This window comes from Podarcis gaigeae (genome assembly GCF_964106915.1).
Source record: "Podarcis gaigeae genome assembly, chromosome: 12".
In the NCBI taxonomy this organism is placed as follows: Eukaryota; Metazoa; Chordata; class Lepidosauria; order Squamata; family Lacertidae; genus Podarcis; species Podarcis gaigeae.
Genome location: NC_139688.1, coordinates 21260112 through 21278266, shown reverse-complemented (window position 1 = coordinate 21278266; position 18155 = coordinate 21260112).

The window sequence follows — 18155 nt, the reverse complement described above, 5'->3', positions numbered from 1 at the left end:
GGGAGCTTTTCTTAAAATGCAGATAGCATAAGTCAGGGACTGGAACATCAGGGGTCCAAAGGGTTAAAGCAGGGGTCGGCAAGGTTTACCTTGCCTGGGCTGGTTCACTCCAGTGGAGAGCCCTCTGTGGGCCGGATTGCATGTGTGCCCGCAATTTCTGGCATCTGCACAGATGTGACTTTTGGCGATGCGAAAGTGAGTTCCTGCGCTGCACTCGCTGAGTGGGCAGCTCAGTTCGGGGGCAGCTCGGGGGCCGGTTAAACAACCCCTGTGGGCTGCTTGTGGCCCATGGGCTTTAGGTTGCCAACCCCCTGGGTTGAAGCTCCCTATGCCCGCAACCAGAATCCTTATCTGGCTCTCCATGTAGAATCATAGAGTTGGAAGGGGCTCCTGAGTATCATCTAGCCTAACCCCTGCAATGCAGGAATATGCAGCTCTCCCTTATGAGGATCGAACCTGCCACCTTGGCATTATCAGCACTACCCTCTAGCTAACTGAGCTATCGCCTGATGTTTCCTTTTTAAAAGCCATGCATGCAGTTTCTAGTTGCATGAATGGTGTCTTGTCTAGTTCAGCAAACACACAGTAAAGCGAAAGGGACTAATTTTCATAGAAACGAACCAAGTCTCACTTTGCTGCTGGTTAACTCTCTGGACCCCTGTTGATGCAAACACAATGTTTTTGTAGGTTTGAGTAGTTTTCAAATGTCTGCATCCCCCCCCCCCCAACCCATGCCCTAATAGATACTTAGAAACTATGTACTGGTCTCTTAATCATAATATTCAAATGAATGTTACTTTTTTTAGCAAAACCGAATCTTCCTACAAATGCCCATTTAGTTGGCAAAGAGTTATTTATTAATGGTCACTGGAGATGATGGATTACTTATCACTCACAATGCATGGACTCTGATGAGAGTTCCTGCACAATCTAAAATGCATTTTCCCAGCCATTTTTTCTTGTTGACACAAATAGGCTTGAGACTGTTCCACTAAACCCCTGACTACATAAGGAAGTGAGTCTGCATGAACTAACTCAGTAATTTGTGTTGATTTTGAGGATTGTAGTGTATGAACCAGGATGTCACCGACAGCCTTTTCACGATTGTGTGAACACTTTTTAGCAGCCTCTGCTCACATGTTAGGACAAGATACAGGATAAGCCCAAGTGTGTGAAGCCAGCATTTCCAGCAGTCTTTTCGCAGCATCCAGCACCTCTTGAGCCAGCCCTAAGGACAGCAGTGAGTAACTTTCAGCCTGGGGGCCTAAGCAGGGGTCCAGTTAGGCCAGCGATGATATTTTTCTGAAGTAACACCTAGGTGTGGAGCAAGCAGTTCTATTCTAGAAAAAGAGGTGCTGGAGCTCACCATTAATTTCCCTTGTTCTCTTATCATGGCGATGGCGCCCACCTGAGAGGTGCCAGAACTGAGTTCCAGCGAGTTCTGGCTGAAAAAAGCCCTGCTCTTATATTTGTGTGTTTAAATTTGTTAAATACAGTGGTACCTTGGTTTTCAAGCATCTCCATTGACGAATGTTTCGGAACTCGAATGCTAGTTTTCGAACACTCTTCAGCAGTCGAACAGGAAACACGGCTTCTGTTTTGAGTTTTCCATACTGAGGCTTCCGTTTTGAGTTTTGGGTTTTTGAACGTTTCGGAACTCGAACGGTCTTCCAGAACGGATTACATTCTAAAACCGAGGTACCACTGTATGTGCATTCATAAATGGAAGAGTTCACACACACACACACACACACACACACACACACACACAGTGTTACTGTTGTATCTTCCCTGCCCATCCACTTAGTAGCACAGTAATTAAATCCAAGTAGTTGAGCAACACAGGAAAAACAGTTGGCAGCCATTGTGTATCTGTAGGTGTAATGCTGAACTCAGCTGAACCATAATCTCTTTTCCACCATTGTATATGTGAATGTGCTTAAACACATTCAGTGTCCATTGTTTCCTGCTCCCCCTCTCCATATCACGTGACAAGAGACCTTTAAAAGCCATATTATTAGGTGACATCATTTCTTTTATATTTTATCTGTTGGACAGCAGTGTGGTGTTTTGAAGAGTATAGCAGCTGTCTCAGTGGTATATACAAAGTGTTTCACAACAAAGATGCAGTGTTTGTCCTTAAGAGCAGAGCAATATGTTTTTCATGTAACTGCAATCTGATAGGAACTAGAGGCTTCCTGAAAAGGGAATAATATGAAGCACATTTTTAATAGCTATCCTGCAATGCAAAAATTGTAGTGAGGCAGTAGGTAGACAGGAGCTAGCCAAAGAATATTGAAATCCTTCAAAATATGGTATGGATGATCCAGCACATAAATCCTTCAAGTTATAGAATATGAATATATAGACATGATTCTAGACAAAATGATGCACGGAAAATTGTGGGCATGTTCACCTTTTGCACTGAAATCTAAGACAAGGAAATGTGCCTCTGCAGAAAGAGGGCAACCAGTTCTGGGCACAGAGCTGAAAGGGCACTGCAACAATGACAAACAATGGATGGTGTGAAGTGGGGGCTGGCATAGAATTTTTGGCTTTGCACAGGACGCCGCTGAAATTTTAAAGCCCAAAGTCTGCCACTACTGGCAGCCACCACTATTTTTTTACCTGCAACAACTCTAATTGCATGCTGTAGCATCATTCTAGGACGGTGGTTCCCAACCTTTTTTTGGCCAGCCCCACCTAAGCAGCTCTAAAATCCTGATGCCCCCGACATATAATTCTTATTATTCAAAACGTGAACTCCTATTCATGTGGAGGAAGCCTAAAAGGCCATTCACTGTTAATAACTCATTCTCGAATTGCTCCCCTTAAAAATCAAGTTGCCCTCCCCCATGTTGGGAACCATGGCTCTAGGAACCTTCTAGGGGGAAGAAAATGGCAGCAGCTGCCCAGTGACTGCTGTTAGCAGCACTGCTGCTGGCAAAGGGGTGGTGCAAGCAACAAAAACAGAAAAAGCTGCGTAGTACCAGTAGGCAACACCCTGAACTTTAATTTTGCTTTGTGCCTGTTTTTGTTTAACAATATTGAACTAGTCCTTCCATTTTTGCCACCTGCAAATGGAGAAGTGAAGTCAGGTGGTAGGCAAGGTAAAGGTGGGATTTTAAAACAAACATAGTCAAGTTTGGCCCTGAGAATCCCTGGCCTGAATAATATACATCAGCCTTTCCCAACATGGCACTCTTCAAATGTTGTTGAACTATAACTCCCATCATCCCTGACTGTTGGTCACGTTGACAGGGGACCCTTGGGATTTGCAGTCCGAAACATCTGGAGGGATAGCTCAGCCTGAGACTCTTAATCTCAGGGTCGTGGGCACCAGGTTGGGAAAGGCTGATGTATGTCTTTATGTATTTGTTTCTATACAAGAGAAGCCGGCAGGTGGCAGTAAAGAACCATTAGGAATATAGCTTCGCTCCTGGGTTTTGTCAGACTGACAGTAAACTTTGTGTTTACTACAAAAAGTTTTTCCCCTCCTGTACAGTTCTTTGCATAATCTCTCTGCAGCTATCATTTTTCCAGTGGAAACACGTATGGTGCATCTCCTCCCTGCAAACAATCACATTGACAATTACCTTAATGGAAAATCAGATGGCCACTCGTGGCCTTTGTCTGGGTTGAATCCACAGTGGAAGCCATCCAGGAAAATCTATTGGCCACAATTACGGCACTGACGAGTAGCGTTAGTAGATTTAACTCTCTCTAGAGAGACCTAAATCTAGACCCAATTCAACAAAAGGCTTTATCTGTGTTACTCTTGCAAAATAATAATAAGAAAAAGCCTGACAGAAAAGCCTGAGGCACCAATAAACCACACTATGAGCCCCACAAATATCTGCATTCCTGGTATGAAAGGTGGGACTAACGGTGCAGGGAGTTTACCGAAGGGATAGGAGATGTAAGCAAAACCTCATTAGGTGAAAAATTCATTCCACCTCTTCTCAGTAGACAAAGGTTTCAAATGGCAAGTCTCCTAACAGGTGCACAAAATATCAGCGGTGGAGACGGAGAAATTCAGCCGTGACTTATTTTCACTGGGACAAAGAGAGGGTTATTAAATACTAAACATAAAATAGTTCTGTTTCGAGACTGTCAAGACACGTATTTCTGCATCTGGAACATATTGTATGCCAGCCTCGTGTGTTAAGTGGGGAGCCTTAAGCATATATGAGAAAATGGAGCGATAGAAATGCATGCTCACACTCAACCCACTTGAAGAAAAGCAATAAAGGAAGAACTGAAGAAATAATAAATCAACCCCTTCCTCACCCCTTGGAATAAACTGTTCCTCAAGTGATCAGTTTTCCCCAAATAGGCTTCTGTTCTTACAGATAAATAGGCTCTACTGTACTTTATGGTGCCACTGCCCAGGTCCGTGGACACCAGTGCAAAGACCTGTCCCTTAAGCCCCTTTGTATTTTTAAAAACCTTTTTTCAAAATATTTCTAGTTTTCCCCTCCTCTCCATATAAAACAGTACTGCTGTCTTATGGCTAAAGGCCTTTCAGGGCTAAATTAGATGACAGTGGTACCTCAGTTCCCGAATGCTTCCGTTGTCGTAAGTTTCGGTTCTTGAACGCTGAGAACCTGGAAGTAAATCCTTCCATTTTTGAATGTTTTTCGGAACCTGAATGTGCAACGCAGCTAGTGAGGTGAGTTGAGAATGTTCTCTGCTAGAAAATTATCTGGAGAATATTCTCCACAGACTGTAAAATCTGTGTTAACTGTCTACACAGCTGCTTTAAATGTACACACCACATTAATCGAGAATATTCTTGAGAATAAGCTCCAAAAGATTATTCTCGAGAATTTAACATCACTAGACGTGGCTTCCACTGAGTGCAAGAAGCTCTCGAACATTTCTGAAGCTGAATGGGCTTCTGGAACGGATTATGTTCAAGAACCAAGGTACCACTGTATTATGACTTTATATGGCTTTCATATTGTCCAGTACCAAAATTCGGGAATGTTATACTGACTGTTACTGAGAATTTCTACTCCAGCACTGGTCACCATCAGGAATGTGTAGCTCTGGTGAGGAGGTTCTTTGTGTGATCAAACCAGCCTATGTAACTGACTCAGGTTATGGTTCTCAAGTGGAGCTGCAACAACATTTCCCCATGTCCTCTGTTTACCCACTATTAACCTTCTACTGTATTCTGAGAAAGATGAACTGGAGTGAGCAGACAAATTAAGGGATATGGGCATAACCTGCCATAAGTGCAGGTTGTCTTAAAAAGCTGCATCAGGTACCTCAGTGGCAGGAACCAATCTCTGGCTGACTCCCTTCTGGTCTAAGGGTGTCTGTACAAAGTCTAATAATAATAATAATAATAATAATAATAATAATAATAATAATACTAATAATAATAATAATAATAATAATAATTAATTTATACACCGCCCATCTGGCTGGGTTTCCCCAGCCACTCTGGGCGGCTTCCAACTGAATATTAAAAACAATACAGCGTCAGACATTAAAAACGTCCCTAAACAGGGCCACCTTCAGTTGTCTTTTAAAAGTAAAATAGTTGTTGCCTTGACATCTGGTGGTAGGGTGTTCCACAGGGCAGGCGCCACTACTGAAAAGGCCCTCTGCCTGGTTCCCTGTAACTTGGCTTCTCGTAGCGAGGGAACTGCCAGAAGGCCCTCAGCGCTGGATCTCAGTGTCCGGGCATGGGGGTGGAGACGCTCCTTCAGGTATCCAGGACCGAGGCCGTTTAGGGCTTTAAAGGTCAGCACCAACTCTTTGAATTGTGCTCGGAAACGTACTTATCTGGATGTCTTCCAGGAGGGGCACGGAAGCCTTTTCATTTTGAGGGCTGCATTCCCTTCTGGGCAACGTTCAGGGGCCACATGACAGTAGTGGGTGGGGCCAGGAGCAAAAGTGTATAGAGCAAGAAATGTCAATTGTGTCTTTGCACCATAGGCTAGTTTCTACACACATGCACGGAACCTTCTCTCAAACCTCTCAACTGTCCTCAGAAAACCGGGACATTCCATTTTTTTCATGCAAGAGTACAATGGTCATTTGGGGTGTTGTGATCTCACCCCCCAAAAAAGTGCTTTTGGAGGGAGCAGTGATCTTGCATGGGTCACATGACTAGCACAGGCGTCTGGCCCCGGAATACGGCACCCCAGTTTTCCGCCTTGGCTGAGCAATTTGTGACCATTAATGTTAAAAATTTGGCCATGGAAAATTTCTGTGGTGTCCCCCTTCCCTTGATGCCCTAAGCATGTGCTTATTTTACTTAATGGCTAATCCAGCCCTGGAAAATGCAGGATCGTCTTAAATTCTTATGTTCCTACTATGGGCATTACTTAACCTTTCAACTGTATGTGTGGTTTCAGTAAGGCCCAAAGGTCATCTGCTAGATGCATTCAAGGTTAAAACATTAGGAAAGAACCTGAACCCCACCCCAGTAATACCTAGAGCAATATTGTCAAATAGCCATTTAATATTAACCAAACAGGTCATAATTATGATAGTAACACACACACACACACACACACACACACACACACTGCATATGCAAAGCGTTTTGCAAATAGCAGTATAAAAAGACATAAGAGCATAAAAGAAGATTAAAGCACTTTAAAAGGAAGATACAAGTAACTGAAACCGAACGAGTAAAATTATTTTCAGCTGGAAGCATTCGTCTCCGTAAGCTTCCCCCAATATTGTGCTTATACCGTAGCAAAACTATTAACACAGGACAAGCAGCCGCTGTTATTTTAAGCAAGGAAGCCTACGCTTTTGGCATGCATACTAATGCTTTTGGCCAATTTCAATGTTCATAACAATAATTATTCAGTGTAAAGAACCACTGAGATGGCTGGAGATACTGGGCACCATGTGCAGTCTAAGAAAATCTCTGTGTGTGACTGCATCCCCTGTAATTCTCCTAAATGGCGGTTTTCCTTCTTAAAATGGTCCCTTCCACAGCATCTCATAGGTCTGGAGACTCAATAATGGAGAAACTGGAAGAGTGTGTACTGCAATGATGATAAGGTATATGTGTTTGAGATGCTCTGTTAAATATGGCTTGCATCAGTTGGGAATGCTCTCCTCAGTGACAAGTCAGTCAGACAGAGCAAAAGCAGTACAGTGGTACCTCAGGTTAAGTACTTAATTCGTTCCGGAGGTTCGTACTTAACCTGAAACTGTTCTTAACCTGAAGCACCACTTTAGCTAATGGGGCCTCCAGTTGCTGTGCCACCGCCGGAGCACAATTTCTGTTCTCATCCTGAAGCAAAGTTCTTAACCTGAGGTAATATTTCTGGGTTAGCGGAGTCTGTAACCTGAAGCGTATGTAACCCGAGGTACCACTGTATCTAGGAATCTATCAGCCAGCGGCACCAGATTGGCTCTCTGGCATCAGGCTGTTCTCTCAGTGCCCCAGCTGAAAGCATATTGTTTAGAGTTGCTTTTTGGGGAGGGGGGATGCTGTATGCAGAGACCCTCCTAACCCCTGGATCCAGCAATTGTTAAAATATGAGCGACCCTAGCTTCCTGTTGAGGCGATTGCCTGGGTGATGGGCCATTAAGGAAAACGAAAGGAAAGGGGCTCTGTGTGTGACGACAAGAAGATGAAGTCTGAGCTTAGAGTTGATGGTTTGTGGTGAAATGACCTAGAAGTAAAGCAGCTAGCTAGAGAGAGAACCATGCCTGCTTTCTGCTGGAATCCAAACTACGGGAGAAGCAAGATCCGTTTGGGGTTGTCAATGCTGTGAACCCCTCTATGGTAGGCTCAGGTTGTAGCAATGTCTAAATAAACCATATTTACAGTCACTGCTGTGCCTCAGGAGACAGAGGAAACGCAAAGCCGAAGTAAGCGCCTAGAAGTCCTGGAATCTCTCACTGCTTGGAGACGGGTTGCATTCAACATTTATTTTTTTAAATATAATTTTTATTAACAAGCCAATCAAATCACATCACATTAATTCCAAATTAATTCCAAATTACAGAGCCAAATTTTTACATTTTTGTTGGGGGTACCCATGCTTCGAGCTCAGAAAGGGATCCAAACATCTCTCTTGCTGCTGCTTTGATGTTCACAGTTCTGCCCAAATAATATTCACAGTTCTGTTCCATCTTCTCTTTGTTATTTTCCTCATCTTCTTATTGTTGTCATTTATTCCTTTCTTTGTGACCTCTGGTAGTCTCCACAAGCGGGTTGAAAACAAACGTTATTAAATCCTGTGTGGATTTAGCACTCCTCCAAGAGCCATATCAAAACAGACAGACGCCATTTCTGCACCTCCGTACAAAACATTCCCAAAGTCTGTCCATTAATTCCCACAGGCCTGCCAGGGTGGCATCCAACATTATGTACATTCCCTCCTCTGATCAGCAGACCTGGCAGAGCGGAGGGGAAGAGAGCAGTCCACAAGGCTTCCCGACTGAACCCCATGATTCTGCAAAAGTGGCTGTTCTAGAAGCAACAACACCTATCAGGTCCCTTAGGGGGACTTGAGTTTTGAATGAATACATGCTCCCTTCCTTACAGAGGTTTTTTTTTGGGGGGGGGGTTGCGCAAAATATTTGCCAATGTGGGGTCACAAGGTCACAGATGGTATAGTCTTTGTTGCTAGATCTGCAGGTTTTCAGCTCTTTTTTTTTGGTCTAGGTACAATAATGACAGCCAAGAATTCTGCCCTAAATGGAGAACAGAAACTTTAAAATGTCTCAAAGTTGTGTAATAAAAGGAGCCATTATTGACACACACACTCGTTTTACCTAATAACGATGGTGCGTTTCATTCCAGTCATTTAAAAGGCATCTTTATTTCTGCAGAGGAAAGGGAGGAAATCTTCTAAGATTCTGTAATGTAAACATGTGCTGACATTAATTATTGTAATATTTATCTGCAAAACAGATGGTAATGCTTTCCAAAAATGTGTGAGCAGCGATCAGAATGAATTTATGGAGGCATTACTGCTTCTACCGTGCTCTCATCTAGGTGTAACCTTGGTCTTTGGTCCATGCAAAGGGGCTGCCTTTTCAGTGAAGTTCTACCAGACAGATGGAAAACATTATTAACTACTGTTTTCCTTTCTTGTCAGAAATGTTTTGTCTAATCATCACATAATTACACATCCATATTGTAGTAAATCACGCTATATAAACATTTCAAACAGAGTGGAACTATTAAGGTGAAATGCAAAATATTCCAGACTTTAAAACAAAACAAATATGAAGTGAACCGTGCTGAGTAAGAAAACGCTAAAATCAAGGTCAGACAAAAATATAACTCCATGATTTTGGCATTTGGCTTTCACAAGAGCTACATTCTGTTAACCCACAGACGTTAATATCCTGGGTGCTTTGATAGACTCCCCCCCCCCCCCCCGCTTCCTTTTGATATGCTTGGTAAAGAAACTTCTATTTCTAGTTGGTGTTCCCTTCAAAAAAGTGAATGAGTGGCTTGGATTGGGTCCATCTTCCACATGGTTGCCCTTTCCTTGAGTACAAATGGCCTGTAGCAATTCTCTCTCTCCCTCCCTCCCTCCCCCCCCCGGCTTCTTCAGCTGGTCACCTATCATGGGCAGAGCCAGGATTTTTGTTGAGGAGGGGCAGGACTTTGTTAGGGGGGCCAGAACTGATGTGGTTGGTCAGTTAGTTAAGTACAGTGGTACTTCGGTTTAAGAACGGTCCGGTTTTAGAACGATTTGGTTTCCAAACGCCGCAAAACCGGAAATAGTGTCTTGGTTTGAGAACTTTACCTCGGTCTAAGAATATACACAACTTGCAGACTTAACATATAGAATAAGAGAACAAGAAGAACATACGTTTAAAGAAGATTGGAAAACGTTTATTGGCTATATGGGAAAAAATTGTGTATAGCTGAAAACGCTGGCAGCATTAAGATAAAATCAACAGTGTAAATAAGTTTTGATGGATGCAATAATGGAATACTGAACGGCATAGTTTTTTGTAAAATATGCAGGGATTTATGATATGTAAAATGAACCATGGAAAGAGAAGAAGGGAAGTCACTGGGATCTTAAGGATGTAAAATGAGTATTCTAAATTATAAAACAGGAAAATTTAATAAAAATTATACAAAAAAGAAGAAACTGTCTCCCATACCTGCCTTTGCATTAAGATCGACACCCTGGGTATAAGACCTGTTTTACAATGGCACCCCAGTTTTGCCTTCCTTTGGATATTTGACCAGCACCAATTTTGTTCTTCAATGCCATTTGAAAGCTTCCCCTTTCCAGTAGACTTTTACTGGGATTTAGGGAGCCGCCAAGCTGCCTTTCTTTTCCTTTTTGCAGGAGGGATTCAAGGACATAGTGGGAAATTTCGGGTTGCACAATTAAAGTGGATTAAAGTTTCCTGTCACCCTACTGCTAGAAATTCACTTTTGAAAAAACAAACAAAAAACCCCACATTTTTTCTGGTTAGGAAATGGTTGGCATCCATCTGTGTTGAGAAACAATGGAGGAGTGTGCTTTTGGGAGTGAAGTCAAACTGTTGGAAGATTGCAGCACCTGTTGTGGCTGTAGAGACACAGGAGAGACACGCTTTGGTGCAGGTGGGGCAAATGAAGGTGTCTGGCTATGCTGCTGCAGATGCACCATGGCGTTTCTTCTCTTCATGTCATGTTTGCAGACATTTTTGTAATGCAGAGTTGGTCTGCGAACGGGCTTGGTGCCTGAAGCACCAAATAGTGTATAATGAATAAAAATAAAAATTTATTTATATCCCGCCCTCCCCAGCTGAAGCCGGGCTCAGAGCAGCGAACAACAGTAAAAGTAACACAGTTTACATAAAATCACAATCAATTAATAGAAATAGATTCTATAATCAATTCATTCTAAAATCAACTCAGAATCAAATTACCGTATTTTTCGCCCTATAGGACGCACTTATTTTTTTTTTGGGGGGGGAAATAAAGGGGAAAAAATTATTCCCCCCCCCCAGCCCCAAAGAGCAAAGAAGCCATGACAGCGAGCGGGATGGATCCCGCTGGCTTTACTGGTTTCGTTTTTAGCCTTGGGGCTGGGGGTCCGGGAGCGAAGGTGAGGTTGCGCAACCTCGCCATCTCTCCCAGAGCTAGTGGGGCTGGGGGCGGGGGAAGCCCGAGCTTCCCCAGCCCCCAGAACGGGTCCGAGAGCGATGGCAAAGCTCCTGGAGCTTGCCGGGCTGGGAGGATAGCTTCCTGAAGCCTGGAGAGCAAGAGGGGTCGGTGCGCACCGACCCCTCTCACTCTCCAGGCTTCAGCGAAAGCCTGCATTCGCCCCATAGGATGCACACACATTTCCCCTTCATTTTTGGAGGGGGAAAAGTGCGTCCTATAGGGCGAAAAATACAGTAATGGCAACCATTGGGCTAGAGTTCTATGAGGATTACCAAAGGCCTGGTGGAACAGCTCTGTCTTGCAGGCCCTGCGGAAAGATGTCAAGTCCCGCAGGGTCCTAGTCTCTTGTGACAGAGCGTTCCACCAGATCGAGGCCACAGCCAAAAAAGCCCTGGCTCTGGTCGAGGCCAGCCTAACCTCCCTGTGGCCCGGGACCTCCAAGATATTTTTGTTTGAAAACCATAAGGTCCTCCATGGGACATACCAGGAGAGGTGGTCCCATATGACTAATGGGAAGACCTATAAACACTCTACAAGCAAATCACGACGAACATTCATTGCCATATAACCTCCACACAAACAATTCAGAATAAATGTTCAACAAAGACCAAATACAACCTAACCTCCGTATATGCTTTGTGCAGAATGGTCAATAAATAGGTTACCTGGAAGAGACCTTTATTACATGTTTTGAATGCTTGTGCTGTGATTGTTGGGCTGTGTTTTTAATCTCCTCTTTGTATTTATTATTGTATTGCTGTAGTTTTAAATTTTATTATTGCATTCAGCCCAGATACCACATTTAACATATTTTAAACAAATAAAGCCACGTTGCTTTCTCACAGACACAAGGTCTGTCAGGAAATGGCTCTAGGTGACTAGTCAGCAATGTCCTCCATCTGAAATGCAGACTCCTGTTTATGAGCACAACAAAGAAATTGTCCTGTCCCTCCCTCAGCTTGATGGAGGCAGGCTGTGGTCTGGTCTCACAATGGGTCTGGGATGGAAGCAAAAGGGAAAGAATTATTGACAAAAATTTAAAAACCATCTAGAAAGGCAGTCTATGGCTAGACCAATTCAATATGTAGGAAACAATTTATGAACCTATAATGTTCCCATCTTCAGCAGAAAGTGAACTCTGGCTGTCCGGACAAATCTCTTATTTCACCCACACAAACAGACCTCTTGCTGTGCTGAAAGGCAATGCACTAAACAGAAGGCCAGGAGACTTGCAAAAAAATTAAAAGTAAACGGGGAAATTATTTAAGCAGAGAGTACCTTGTTTACAAAGGGCAAGTCCCAGGGTTTGAGTTAGAAGTAAAATCCATAACCCAGAGTACACTTCAGCACTGAAGTGAGTTTTTCATTCAGAAGCCTGAAGCCTAGACCAATAGCTTTAGGAGCTGTTTATTGAAAACCATATATCTGCAGGACAAGGTCTCTGTTAAAATTGAAATACTAGTTTTGGGATCCAGATGTAACAGCTGGAGACTAATGTTTGGGCCTTTAGATTGAACTAAGACAGTCCTAGCTACAGTACATTACAATAGCTTACGTTGGCTAGATAGACATTTGGAGAAAGTAGGTCAAAATGAATCTAACAGTTTTCTCACACCCTGACCTCTCCCGAGTTATGGTGGCTTCAGTGAAAAGAACATGTGAAAATTCTCAACCAACCTTCTTTAATTCATCCATGATTGATATTGCTTGTTGCCTGCTCCAGATGTAATCTGTTCATTGGCCTGCCCCTCTTCTTCGCTCCCAAACCTTTCCTCTGAAAACCACTCATCTCCTGCCAACTTACTGGTGTCTCAATTTTGCACCTACTACCCCTGGTTGAAACTTCAGCAGGAGCATGTGATAGAATTGTACCTTTTATTCTCAAAAACGTGGTCACTGGGAAAGTTATCGGGGTCATCAATCAGACAGGGTGTTTGTTGGCAAGAAAAACAGTAAAGTTAGCATTTAACAGGATTAAAACCAAAGCTCCTTATGCTCTTTTCTTCTGTATTGAATTAAAGTAATGTCATTTGGGTTAGAAGATGATTTCAGTGTTTGATGTCAACAAACAAAATGACTGTGTGTAGTTTATCTGTTTTATTTAGTTTGTTAAAAGATGGCATTTACTTCAGCCACAATCTTAACATGGTGTGCAGTGTGCCTGCATCACATTAATGTTTAAACATTAATGTTGCAGTGTACAAAGATTTTATTACACACCCACATCTTTCGGAGGATCAGATACTTGGATTGGCTGTAAGACAGAAAGTTAAGGGGGGGGGGGGAACTGTATGTCTACTTGTTGTGGGGCCTAAAAGTTCTAAATTTCATCCTTCATGTTTTCAGGAATAGAATATGACGTGGTGATAATAACTCCATTCTGTGCTGCATGCTGTTAAAAGTTGTATTCATTAATTTATTTTTAAATCACATTCAAATGTTTTATAAGCTTATGAAATCAACCTAAGGGCTGGATCACATTTTTGCAGCATTGGGGAGTCATTAAGCCTCTGAAGTGAGGCAAATGTGCAAATTGGTAACATGTGGCTCTTCCTCATATTCACACTTGTAAAATTCAAAAGTCCATTTGGAGAAAATGTGCATCATGGGTTTTTGCTAACGGGTCAGATCAGTTTGTTATCATTCCAAAACATAGTGTGTGACATTGAGGCTAATTTCATTGAAATCAATGAGACTTAACACTCATGCCACCTGTAGGTGTCTAACAGTATATATTTAAATGCACTGCCTCTTTTTCCTACAGAAGTATTTAGCTGCTCTGCATACTTCGCAGTATTGCAGCAAACCTGAAACATGGACATTCGTAAGAAGCAGAAGGAAGAACAATGGGTCATTGTAAAGAAAATGAAAGTTTTGGTCATCACAGCATCAGACACGTGTTCTTTTGCTGCTCTAAACGCAGCATTGCTGGCCTTTTTGTTTCTTTTACTCCAATGGCATCTGGACATCTGGAAATAGTACGACTTGTGGCAAGCATTAATAAAAATTCGAAAATGCCATTAAAGTAGCAGTGTGCCAGCAAAAAAATTAAGGAAAATTAGCTGAAACTAATCAAAAACACATAAACCTGAAATCGTAGATTGCCAATGGAAAATTCTGGGAACACACTTATTATGATAGACTAGGAATATGTATTTACACATTTGTGAATATTAGTCAAGCTGTATTATATTACCTAGAAATATATATATAAGGAGAACATTTGGATGAGAAAGGGGAGAAGATTGTTAAAAGGTTAGAGGAGGCAGGAAATGATTCATAATGCAGCACTGTAGAACCCAGAATCACTCCCATCGGCAAATGAAGTGCAGATTATAATGAAGGGATGATTTAAACGTAAAATGTCTCTGGAAAACAACTGCTAATGCTACAGACATTAGATAGCTCTAGAAATCCAGTGAAATCCAATGAAACTGATCTGCTAAGATCTGAGATTGTGCAGTTCACTGTTTTGTAAGACAATGTAGGTGGGTGGCTTGAATGGCAGAAGTTTAACATTTGCAGAAACCACTCCATTCTTGAAATATAACTAAACATCGCATTCAGTGCCCCAAGTGTTGTGGGGCTGGGGGGGAAATGCAGGAGTCCCTTAATGAAATCCACAAGCTCTACCTCCTGACTCCCCAATTTGAACCAAATCATGAGGTACTCCTCCCACAGATGTGAGTTGCTTTGTAAAAACTCTTGCGGAACACAAGGAAGAATATTCAGTGCGAAATCTCACACCCCGGCCCCGGTAACTCTCTTCTAGTCACCAGATGCTATGAACATTAGACAAGTAAGATAGATTGAAATGCTGAAATCAAAGAACCAAAGGGAAGCAGAATTGGCTGTGGATGCCGGAAATCCAGTGGGACGTCTGCACTAATCACCAAGCAGCGCAGGAATCTACAATTCTGTAATGCTCTTGCTTCAAGGACTACTTAATAACCCTGTTCAAGTGCCTGTCCCAGAAGACATTTTTTCCTTTGCAAGTAGTTCAGGCTTAATATCATTATGGGAAGATGGGGAAAGGCTCTTTGCTGAAGTAGTTTAACCAGTCCCCATCCCATTTGGTGCCAGATTCCACCTCCCTTTTTTTCTTGGAGCAGGACCTGAGACGGCTGAGACCTTAAGAAACTCTTGCCCTAACTAGACATTACAGGCACTGTGTAGCTGCTGCTGATTCTTGTCTGCCACATATTTCTTTCCTGTAGTGTCTAGCAAGAAATGCATGAGCCACCACTCTATTCAGCATTTTCTCACTCCTTGCAAATGGGAGGCAAGAATCAGGCAGGTGTCGCCAAACTTTTTTAGGCCTGTCAATACATTTGGATTTTTGAGCAAGGGCTACCCTCAGGCCACTTCAATTCCATCTTCTTAGGTCAGCCGCCCCATCAAAGATACAGGGAAGACACTCATACGTACTTTGCTTTTCAAAGCCATCTGGGTAAAAGCTGGATCCAGTAGAACGAATCTGAGCATTGACATGCAGAGATGAAAGAATAAATGGGAAAGAGGGTCACTCTTCCTTCTTCCGCTCTTTGTTCTTTCCAGAAGAGAAGATAACCACTCTCATCATTTCATGTCATGACAAAGACATGGGGAAAGGACTCCAAGGTCTTGTGAGAACTAGAGGGAGACCTCAAGAGTACCATCTGATCCACAGGTGCCATGCTGGCAACCACTGAATTAAGAGTGGAGAAATATTGTATGACGTCATGTCATTCAGCTCCTTTATAAGGCATAAGCAGGGAAATGCATGGGGTGGCATGGGTCAATGGTAGACAAGATAGCATCTGAAGGGGGATTCAGCTGTTCAAGAATTAGTGGGATAGGCAGAATACTGATGTGACTGCTAATATTGTCTCTTTTGATAGTCTCTGTTTTGTTTTTAAATGATTTGTTATGTGGTATGGCGCAGGGACTACTATACATCATATTATCACAGAGTTCTCTGGATTAATATCCCTACGTTTAGCATAATTTTGGAATGTATACTTTGTAAGTGCATCCATGTCTGAATTTTACCTCCAATTTGTAGATGTACAGTGAAATGAGTCTGACAATCAATTAAGCTAATAAATTTGGCTATCTTAAAAAGTCTTCCAACACATGGTGCAGTTTACTGTACTATTTATATTTCAGTTATTGTGTTTACATCTTAATACATGCTTCAATTTGAGAAAGGTGGTCAAGAATTTTTAACAAATGAATAAATTAGCCTTCATTTGCATTTGATGCCATTGATGCTACTTCACATGTGAGAACATACTCATCTACAGCTCCTAGTTGCTATTATGATCCAATTTACTATTATGGCATTAAAATTGTTATGAAATTTATCACTACAGCATTTACCTTGAGTCATGCATGCTTTGCTATTGGTGCAAGTTTAAGCAAGGTATGTGCCATCAGTGTTTAATATAATTATTCTTGCTGTGCTTATGTCATGTGGCCGTTGTTAATTAACCTTTCACAAGAGGAACAAGGCTGAACTTCATCGTGGGAGAAGACAGGCCTGAGGAAGTGTTATGAGTCAACACATGTAGCTGATCACAAAGGAGGTCACTGTGTTTTCCTACTGATCCATAGAAGGTTTCCAAGTAAGATGGGTATATTTCCCTAAGACAATTCATTCTGTGGGCAAAAGCTACAGTCACATGAAATGAATTATCCTTCTCCCCTTCCTCACCCTTGTTCAACTTTTGGCATACATACCAGATGTCGTTCATTAGATCTGTCAACAAATGAACAACTGAACCTCAGATTTTCAACACATGTTGCAGTGAGAGAGTACATAGATGAAAGGCTGTTAAGTGACCCAGAGACTCTTGCACGAATATGACAGAGCCATATATATGCCTGGTATATATGGGGCAAGCCCTTTTGCATGGACTTGGTTTTCAGAGGCAGAGTGGGCATTAAGCATGTAGGGAAGTTGGGGTATTTCAACACATGATTTCACTACATTAATATCCTCAGTTCGCTACATGATTAAATCTTATTTGAACAATTTTGGAGGCAGAATATAATGTATTTGCTAAACTGATTTTTTTAAAACCTAGTGTCACGGTGAACCTAGTGGGGTAACCCTAGGGAAGGTGAAAATACATTTTTCTTTGTAAGGAAACATATTTTTTATCTGAGCTAGGGTTGCCACAGAACTCTCCTGGACACTGGCCTCTTAAAATGCAAACACAATGTTACAACTGTTCATCCATTTATCTAATAAATGTATATTATGTCTCCAAAATTGTTCAGGGTGGCTTACAACAAATAAACTCAATAACAAGTATAAAGGAGATACTAAAATTTATTTAAATATTATTGTTACAGTACATTGAAGAATTCTGATTTCTAGCTTACATAGTCTTAGACGTTGCTACAAAACATGTTAAACATGATTTTCTTCCTTTACTACATCAACAGGAAGATGATGTCATTCATTTGGCCAGATACTGCCCATTATGAAGAACTGACATTCCACACAAATAATGCCAACAGGAAATGGCATTACACAATGCACGGTCTTTTTAATTTTTGGTACATTTTGCTACAGAATCAGCTCCACAATTTCCCCCCAAACAATAGCTTCTTCCATCCATGTTCACAGGAATATTATATTTCACCCAGAAACAAAGTTTGAATGCAACCGCTCCTGTAAGACATAGATTTTACTTTAATAATTTAAGGTCAAAACCTGCATTGCAAGATCACGGCTACAGGGTCCAACACTAAAATGGTGGCATTCTTTTTAGAATGATGGCTTCTTGTCAGCAAGGTTGCTTAATTAACACAGACAACCAGAGAGAAAAGTCTTGTTAATACACAGGCCAGGTGATCTGGGAAGCCAAGAGGGCCCCAGTTATGCTTGTATGACTGTTTGGTCCCCCACTTTGAGCAACTTATTGGACAGAGCAATTGCTGTCCTTTCATTGCATGTCTGCTTGCCTTGGACTTGCAGCTGCTGCCCTTAGAACATGGGTAGGCAAACCAAGGCCTGGGGGCCGGATCTGGCCCAATCGCCTTCTAAATCCAGCCC